This window comes from Macaca fascicularis, chromosome 10 (genome assembly GCF_037993035.2).
Source record: "Macaca fascicularis isolate 582-1 chromosome 10, T2T-MFA8v1.1".
Lineage (NCBI taxonomy): Eukaryota > Metazoa > Chordata > Mammalia > Primates > Cercopithecidae > Macaca > Macaca fascicularis.
Window position 1 is genome coordinate 10,570,767 of NC_088384.1, and position 9,392 is coordinate 10,580,158.

Sequence of the window (9,392 nt, forward strand, 5' to 3'; positions counted from 1 at the left end):
AAAAAAAAGAATACTCTCAAATCAATAACCTAAATTTTCACTTTAAGAAACTTGGAAAAAAGAAAAAAAGAGCAAACTAAACCCAAAGCAAGAAGAAGGAAGGAAATAATGAAGATAGAGGAGAAATAAAGGAACTAGAGAATAAAAATAGAGAAATAAGCAAAACCAAAATGTGGCACGTTGAAAACATTGACAAAAGCAATTCAACTTTTAGTTGGACTCTTGTTTCCTGTTAGGACTCGGAAAAAAAAAAAGAAAGAAAGAAAGAAAAACTTTTAGTTACTGACCAAAAACAAAGGAAGAAAGCCAGGTGCAGTGGCTCAGGCCTGTAATTTCAGCACTTTGGGAGGCTGAGGCAGGAGGATTGCTTAAGCCCAGGAGTTCGAGACTGGCTGGGCAAAATAACGAAATTAGCCGGGTGTGGTGGCATGTGCCTGCAGTCCCAGCTACTCCGGAGAGGGAGGAGGATGGCTTGGGTCCAGGATGTCGAGGCTGTAGTGAGCTGAGATGGCACTGCACTCCAGCCTGGGCAACAGAGTAAGACCCTGTATCAAAAAATAAATAAATAAATAAAGATTACACTGGGCGCGGTCACTCATGCCTGTAATCCCAGCACTTTAGGAGGCCAAAGTGGGTGGATCACGAGGTCAGGAGTTTGAGACCAGCCTGACCAACATGGTGAAACCCCGTCTCTACTAAAAATACAAAAATTAGCCAGGCATGGTGGCATGCACCTATAATTCCAGCTACTCAGGAGGCTGAGGCAGGAGAACCACTTGAACCTAGAAGGTGGAGGTTGCAGTGAGCCGAGATCACACCACTGCACAAGAGCCTGGCGACTCTGTTTCAAAAAAAAAAAAAAAAAAAAAAGATTAAAAGGGAATACTATAAACAGCTGTAGTCCAACAAATTAGATAACTTAGATGAAATGGACAAATTCTAGGAAAAAAATTACCAGAACTGACTCAAAAAGATACCAAAAATCTGAGTAGGCCTATAACAAGTAAAGACATCAAATTAATAATAAAAACTTGCCAGGTGCAGTGGCTCATTCCTGTAATCCCAGCAGTTTGGAAGGCTGAAGTGAGTGAATTGCTTGAGCTCAGGAGTTTGAGACCAGCCTGGGCAACATGGCAGAAACCCGTCTCTACGAAAAATACAAAATTTAGCTGGACATGGTGGTGCACACCTGTAGTCCCAGCTACTTGGGAGGCTGAAGTGGGAGGATGGCAAGAGTCCAAGAGTTTGAGACCAGCCTGGACAACATGGTGAAACCCTGTCTCTACTAAAAATACAAAAATTAGCCGGCATGGCGGTGCCCATGTTTAGTCCCAGCTACTTGGGAGGCTGAGGCAGGAGAATCGCTTGAACCCGGGAGGCAGAGGTTGCAGTGAGCTGAGATCGCGCCACTGTACTCCAACCCAGGAGACAGAGTGAGACTCTGTCTCAAAAAAAAAAAAAAGTGTTTAAAAAAAATATAAAATTAGCCAGGCGTGGTGGCACATGCCTGTAATCTCAGCTACTTAGGAGACGGAGGCAGGAGAATTGCTTGAACCCGGGAGGCGGAGGTCGTGGTGAGCGTGATTGCACCATTGCACTCCAGCCTGGGCAACAAGAGCAAAACTCCATCTCAAAAACAAAAAAAACAAAACAAAACAAAAATTGAAAAATAAATAAATAAAAGGAGTGAAGTTCTGATACATGCTACAATATGGATGAACCTTGAAAATACCATGCTAAGTGAAAGAAGCTAGCCATAAAAAGTCCGTGTTGTATGATCCCATTTCTACGAAATGTCCAGAATAGGCAAATCCATATAGACAGAAAGCAGATTAGTACTTGCTAAGGCCTGTGGAAGTCAGAGGGAAATAGACAGTGACTGTTAATGGATTTGGGGTTTGTTTCTGGGGTAATGAAAATGTCCTAGCCAGGCATGGTGGCTCATGCCTGTAATTACAACACTTGGGGAGGCTGAGGTGGAAGAAGAGCTTGAGGCCAGGAGTTTGAGACTACCCTGGGTAACTTAGTGAGACCTCGTCTTTACAAAAAAATTTAAAAAATTACCTGGGTGTGGTGGCATGTGCCTGTGGTCCCAGCTACTTAGGAGGTTGAGGTGGGAGGATTGCTTGAGTCTAGGAGGTCGAGGCTGCAGTGAGCCGTGATGATAACACTGCACTCCAGCCTGGGTGACAAAGCAAGACTCCATCTCAAAGAAAGAAAGAAAGAAAGAAAGAAAATGTGCTAGGTCGGTCACAGTGGCTCATGCCTGTAATCTCAGCACTTTGGGAAGCCAAGGTGGGCAGGTCACGAGTTTGAGACAACCCTGGCCAACATGGTGAAACCCCATCTTTACTAAAAATACAAAAATTAGTTGGGTTGTAGTGCCTGTGGTACCAGCTACTCAGGGGGCTGAGGCAGGAGATTCCATCTAAAACAAACAAACAAACCAAACAAACAAAAAAAAACCCAGCTGGGCGCGGTGGCTCACACCTGTAATCCCAACACTTTGGGAGGCTAAGGCGGGCAGATCACCTGAGGTCCAGAGTTCGAGAACAGCCTGGCCAACATGGTGAAACTCCATCTCTACAAAAACACAAAAATTATCCAGGCACAATGGCAGGTGCCAGTAATCCCAGCTACTTGGGAGGCAGGGATGGGAGAATCACTTGAACCTGGGAGGCAGAGGTTGCAGTGAGCTGAGATCGTGCCATTGCACTCCAGCATGGGTGACAGAGCAAGTCGAGACTCCATCTCAGAAAAAAGAAAGAAAGAAAGAAAGAAAATGGTCTAAAACTGACTGTGGTAATTGGTTTCACAGCTTTGTGTATATACTAAAAACCACTGAATGGTGCACTCTAAGGGGATAAATTGTATGTGATTACATCTCAATAAAGTTGTCTAAAAAAATGTCCAGTGGAGCAGACAGTTGGGTGTGTCACCCTAACAACTGAGGATGGAGGAGAAATAAGTTGGGAATGACTTGGCCACAGGTGGGGCTGAGTGAGGTCTCACTGGAGAGGCATAGGGAGGTAGGTGGGTGCAGGCAGGATCAAGTCTTGAGGCCTTTCCACGTTGGAGGGCGAGAAAGGAGGGGGAATTCAGGAAAGAAGACTCAGTAGAAGCAGCTAACGGGATAAGAGAAACCCATGAAAATGTGGATTGGCCAAGGCCAAGAGAGGAGCATGTTTGAGGAAGGCTGAGGACTCAAGTGTGTCAAAAGCAAGTGAGTGGACAGGAGGGTACAGGTAGAAAGCAGTGCCCACCCCAAGCTGTCCTGGCCCACTGGCAAAAAGTGAATGGCCGGCCGGGGGTGGTGGCTCACGCCTATAATCCCAGCACTTTGGGAGGCCGAGGCGGGCAGATCATGAGGTCAGGAGATCAAGACCATCCTCGCTAACACAGTGAAACCCCATGTCTACTAAAAATACAAAAAAATTAGCCGGGCGTGGTGGCGGGCTCCTGTAATCCCAGCTACTTGGGAGGCTGAGGCAGGAGAATGTCGTGAGCCTGGGAGGCGGAGCTTGCAGTGAGCCGAGATCACGCCCCTGCACTCCAGCCTGGGCAACAGAGCAAGACTCTGTCTCAAAAAAAAGAAAAAAAAAAAAAAAAAAAAAGGCTGGGTGCGGTGGCTCATGCCTGTAATCCCAGCACTTTGGGAGGCTGAGGCAGGTGGATCACGAGGTCAGGAGTTCAAGACCAGCCTGGCTAAGATGGTGAAACCCTGTGTCTACTAAAAAAAAAAACAAAAATTAGCCGGGCTTAGTGGCAGGTGCCTGTAATCCCAGCTACTCGGGAGGCTGAGGCAGGGAATTGCTTGAACGTGGGAGGTGTAGGTTGCAGTGAGCCGAGATTGCGCCACTGCACTCCAGCCTGGGCAACAGAGCGAGACTCCGTCCCAAGAGAAAAAAAAAAAAAGTTCTGGCCCCAGAGACAGGCACTAGCCTAGCTGTGTGACCTTGGTCAGTTTCCTCACACTCTCTGAACTCCCATTTTCAGGAGGTTTAGGGAAATATTAGTAACCCTACAACACTGACTTGTTGCAAGGGTTAGATGTGCAAACCCAAGGGAAGCATTTGGACAGGGCCTGGTCCACGGTGAGGGTTCCATAAAGAGCTGGTTGTTCCCTTCCTCTCTCAGCCCTTACTCCAAGGCACGTTCCTTCTTAGGTGACAATCAGGTGATGCCATGGGACAACAGGACAGCAGCTCTGACAACCCACATGTTCCAGCAGGGCTACACAAGGCCTCCTGAACAACCTCTCAGTTCAGCCTGGCATCAACGGCCACGCAGTGGAGTCAGACCCAGAGCAGAGCTTTGGGCCTTAGCTGGAGGGGGCAAGTGCATGTGTGTTGCAGGGGGACTGACAGCCCCTCCTTAGCTTGCGTTGGCTCCCAGACTGGCAATATGATCGCCCCCTTGACCCCGGGAGGGAACAACTGCACTGGGGCCATCCTGTGACTTGCATCCCTCACACAGGGCCTGCTTAACCTTGAGCAGCTGCTGTGTCCACGGCCAACAGCTGGGCCCCACTGGGCCATAAATCACTGGTGACACTAAACAGGTCAGCATGGTCAGCGGCTGCTCCTCGCCACGGGAGGTGGGCTGGGGGAGCAGGCAGGGGCTCAGAACTCACTCCCCTATAAACTCCACCCATGGTACTCAAGCCAGTGGTGGCTTTGTGTCTGGCTTTGAATCCTCGCTGTACAAATGCTTCCCTCAATAACCAGAGGTCTGTAGACTCCACAGCAGAAGCAGTGTGGACTTGCAGGGGATGGACACTTGGATAAGCCAAGTTGGAAACCAGCAGAGAAAGTCTGAAATAAGCCACTGTGCCCACACTACAGGACCGCGGGGAGAAGCCTGTGCCTCCCGCATCCATCTTGCCTCTGCCCTCACTGTGAAACCGGCGTGAGCAGGAAGCACTAATCCGACAGATTCCACTAATGCTCAAAACACATGCTCTGTGCCCGGGCCCGCCCCCTGGCCAGCCACAGCCCGCAGCCCTCTGGCCACCAGGCAGAGCCCGGGAAAGCAGCGCCAAGAGGAATCGGAAACACAGCTGCAGGGAAAGGGAGCTGCGGTGCAGCAAGAGGCAGCTAGATTCTTCTCTTATCTGATGAAAGTGGATTCCAGGCAGTTCATCCACGTGTTTACTGCTCCAGTGCGATTTGCCTAGAAATGTCTGTAATGGCATTTTCCCTTTAATATCATAATAGGCACCAGAAAGGAGAATAGCATTAATGATTATGTTGTCATTAGGTACATAAAGGTAAAAAAATTGATGGGGGTGTGTGTGTGTGTGTGTGAAAACAAAAGTGCATGTCAACTAGTTTCAACTGTCAGCACCTGTTTACATCTTTTTTTTTTTTTTTTGAAATGGAGTCTCACTCTGTTGCCCAGGCTGGAGTGCAGTGGCACAATCTCGGCTCGATGCAGCCTCCGCCTCCCAGGTTCAAGCAATTATCTTGCCTCAGCCTCCCGAGTAGCTGGGATTATAGGAGTGCGCCACCACACCTGGCTCATTTTTTACTTTTAGTAGAGACGGGGTTTCACCATGTTGGCCAGGATGATCTCAAACTCCTGACCTCAAGCGATCCGCCTGCCTCAGCCTCGCAAAGTGCTAGACTTACAGGCGTGAGCCACTGCGCGCGCCTATATTTACATCTTGAAAAGACTGGAAAGAAAAGTGCCAATGTGAATGTAGTTGTTTTAGGATGCTGGAACGATTTGTTTTTAATTGTCCTTGGCAAATCTAATCTATGGGGTCAGGATAATGGCGGCCCTGGGGGTGGTAGTGACTGGAAGGGTTTTTGGAGAGTCAGATGGATCCACATGTGAGTTATAGGAGTCTGTTCACTTGATTCGCCAAGTTGAACACTTGTGAATTCTGTGCTTTTCTGTGTTATGCTGTGATAAAACGTTTACTTTAACAGATGTTTGTGAGTTGTATCTTTTTTGTAAACAACTTAAAATATTTCCAAAGAAACTCAAAAAGTGAAAGGAACTTTAGGATTACCTAATCCAATTCCATTGCTATACTGAAAAAGAAACGAAGGGTCAAAGATAAACCAGTTACTACATTGTGCATTTCAAAATTGCTAAAAGAGGACAGGCGTGGTGGCTCATGCCTGCAATCCCAGCACTTTGGGAGGCTGAGGCGGGCGGATCACCTGAGTCGGGAGTTCAAGACCAGCCTGGCCAACATGGTGAAATCCCGTCTCTACTAAAAATACAAAAATTGGCCATGCATGGTGGCAGGCGCCTGTAATCCCAGCTACTCAGAAGGCTGAGGCAGGAGAATGGCATGAACTGGGAGGCAGAGGTTGCAGTGAGCCGAGATCGCGCCAATGCACTCCAGCCTAGGTGACAAGAGTGAGACTCCATCTCAAAAAAATAAAAATAAAAATAAAAATTCAAAAAATTGCCAAGAGTATATTTCAAATGTTCTTACCACAAAAAAATAAGTATTTGAGGTGATCGATATGTTAATCAGCTTGATTCAGTCATTTGACATTGCATACATATAACATCATGTAGTACTGCATAAATATATAAAATATAACTTGTCAATTTATGAAAGAAAGGAAGAAAGTAGGGAAGAAAGAAAAAGAAGGGCAGGAAGTGAGGAAAGGAAGAAGAAAAGGCAGAAGGCAGTCACTATTGCCCACTGATTCAGAGGCAGAACCAGGACTGAGATTTCAAACTCTCCCTGCTGCCATCCCATTGAACCAGGTGATTTCTGCAAGAAATTAAGAAACCTTTTAAAGGACCATGATTTTATTAATTTTAAAAATAATAGTGGCCGGGTGCAATGGCTCATGCCTGTAATCCCAACACTTTGGGAGGCCCAGGCAGGCGGATCACCTGAGGTCAGGAATTCGACACCAGACTGACCGAAATGGAGAAACCCCATCTCTACTAAAAATACAAAATTAGCGAGTGTGGTGGCGCATGCCTGTAATCCCAGCTACTCAGGAGGCTGAGGCAGGAGAACCGCTTGAAACTGGGAGGCGAAGGCTACGGTGAGCCGAGATTGCACCATTGCACTCCAGCCTGGGCAACAAGAGTGAAACTCCATCTCAAAAATAAATAAATAAATAAAACAAAATAATAGTGATTATCTTTTTGCATCTTTTTAAATTAAAAAAGATATTATTTTATTCAGTTAGTTTTTGAATTAGTAACATGCAAAAGCTACAAAATTCGAAAGTTACAAAGAAGGTATATAAGGCTGGGTGAAGTGGCTCATGCCTGTAATCCCAGCAGTTTGGGAGGCCAAGGCCGGCGGATCACTCGAGGCCAGGAGTTTCTAGCCAACATGGAGAAACCTGTCTCTACTAAACCTGTTTCTCCAACATGGAGAAACCTGTCTCTACTAAATACACAAAAAAATTAGCTGGGCATAGTGGCATGCGCCTGCAGTCCCAGCTACCTGGGAGGCTGAAGCAGGAGAATCGCTTGAACCTGGGAGGCAGAGGTTGCAGTGAGCCGAGATCCCACCACTGCACTCCAGCCTGGGTGACAGAGCAAGACTCTCTCTCTCAAAAAACAAAAAGGTATATAAAAAGAAGCCCTGAGGCGGGCTTCCTGGCGTATACCTGTAGTCCCAGGAGGCTGAGGCAGGAGGATCACTTGAACCCAGGAGTTTGAGGTTACAGTGAGTTATAATTGTGCCACTGCACTCCAGTAGTAGTGACAGAGCAAGATCCTGTCTCAAAAAAAAAAAAAAAAAAAAAAAGCCGCCTTACCATTTTTCTTTTGTGACTCTGCCCCAAGAACCACCAGAGACTTCTGTGCAACCTGCCAGGGAGAGTAAACGTGCTTTTTTTTTTTTTTTTTTTTTTTTGAGGGGGAGTTTTGCTCTTGTTGCTCAGGCTGGAGTGCAATGGCGCAATCTCAGCTCACTGCAACCTCCGCTTCCCAGGTTCAAGCGATTCTCTCACCTCAGCCTCCCGAGTAGATGGGATGACAGGCATGTGCCACCATGCCCAACTAATTTTGTATTTTTAGTAGAGGTGGGGTTTCTCCATGTTGGTCAGGCTGGTCTCGAACTCCCAACCTCATGTGATCTGCCTGTCTCAGTAAACATGCTTTTTTTTTTTTTTTTTTTTTTGCCAGTCAAATTTAGCAGTGGGAAGTTGTATACCAACTTTAGCAACACTGATATTAGTAAATTCTGATAATCCACTATCCTTAAACCAGCCTTTTTTGTTTGTTTCTTATTCACGCAAAGGGAAACACACTTTACACACCTTGCTCCTAATCACTTAAGACTACCACGCTGAAGAGTCTTCATTTCAATGCGCTTAGCTCCTGTCCCCATCCTTTTTAGAGGCTATGGAATGCTCCTTTGTGTGAACTATTGAAACAAACCCATATTAGGGGACATTTATAATAGATCATTTCCAATCATTCAGTATTACATCAATGCTGCCATAGATAAACCTTTTTTATGTTATTTTGTATACATTTCAGTAGATCGTACAGTAACTTCTCAGAAGTGGAATTAGAGGGACAGAGACAGATCTATTTTAAATTTAGTAAATATTGACAAATTGCTAGCCACAAATAGTACCATTTTACAGACTCATAAGCAAGGTATGAGAGCAGATGTTTACCTATACTATTGTAACATAGTGTTATCAAATGCTTTGGACCCTGCCAATCTGATAGATTTAAAATGACATGTCAGGGTCAGGTGCGGTGGCTCACTTCTGTAATCCCAGCACTTTGGGAGGCTGAGGAAGGTGGATCACTTGAGGTCAGGAGTTCGAGACCAGCCTGGCCAACATGGAGAACCCCGTCTCTACTAAAAAAAAATACAGGCCGGGCGCGGTGGCTCACGCCTGTAACCCCAGGACTTTGGGAGGCTGAGGCGGGTGGATCATGAGGTCAGGAGATCGAGACCATCCTGGCTAACATGGTGAAACCCCGTCTCTACTAAAAATACAAAAAATTAGCCGGGCGTGGTGGTGGGCGCCTGTAGTCCCAGCTACTCGGGAGGCTGAAGCAGGAGAATGGCGTAAACCTGGGAGGCGGAGCTTGCAGTGAGCCAAGATTGCGCCACTGCACTCCAGCTTGGGCGACAGAGTGAGACTCCATCTAAAAAAAAAAAAGCATACAAAAATTAGCTGGGTATGGTGATGTGCACCTGTAATCCCAGCTACTAGGGAGGCTGAGGCAGGAGAATCACTTGAACCCGGGAGGCAGAGGTTGCAGTGAGCTGAGATTGTGCCACTGTACTCCAGCCTGGGCAACAGAGAGAGACGCCATCTCGAAAATAAATAAATAAACAAACAAATAAAATGACATGTCAGGCTAATTATAACTTGCCTTTCTCCTATTATGAGGGAGGCTGAATGCTTTTTCATGTGTTTGACTCATTTGTATTT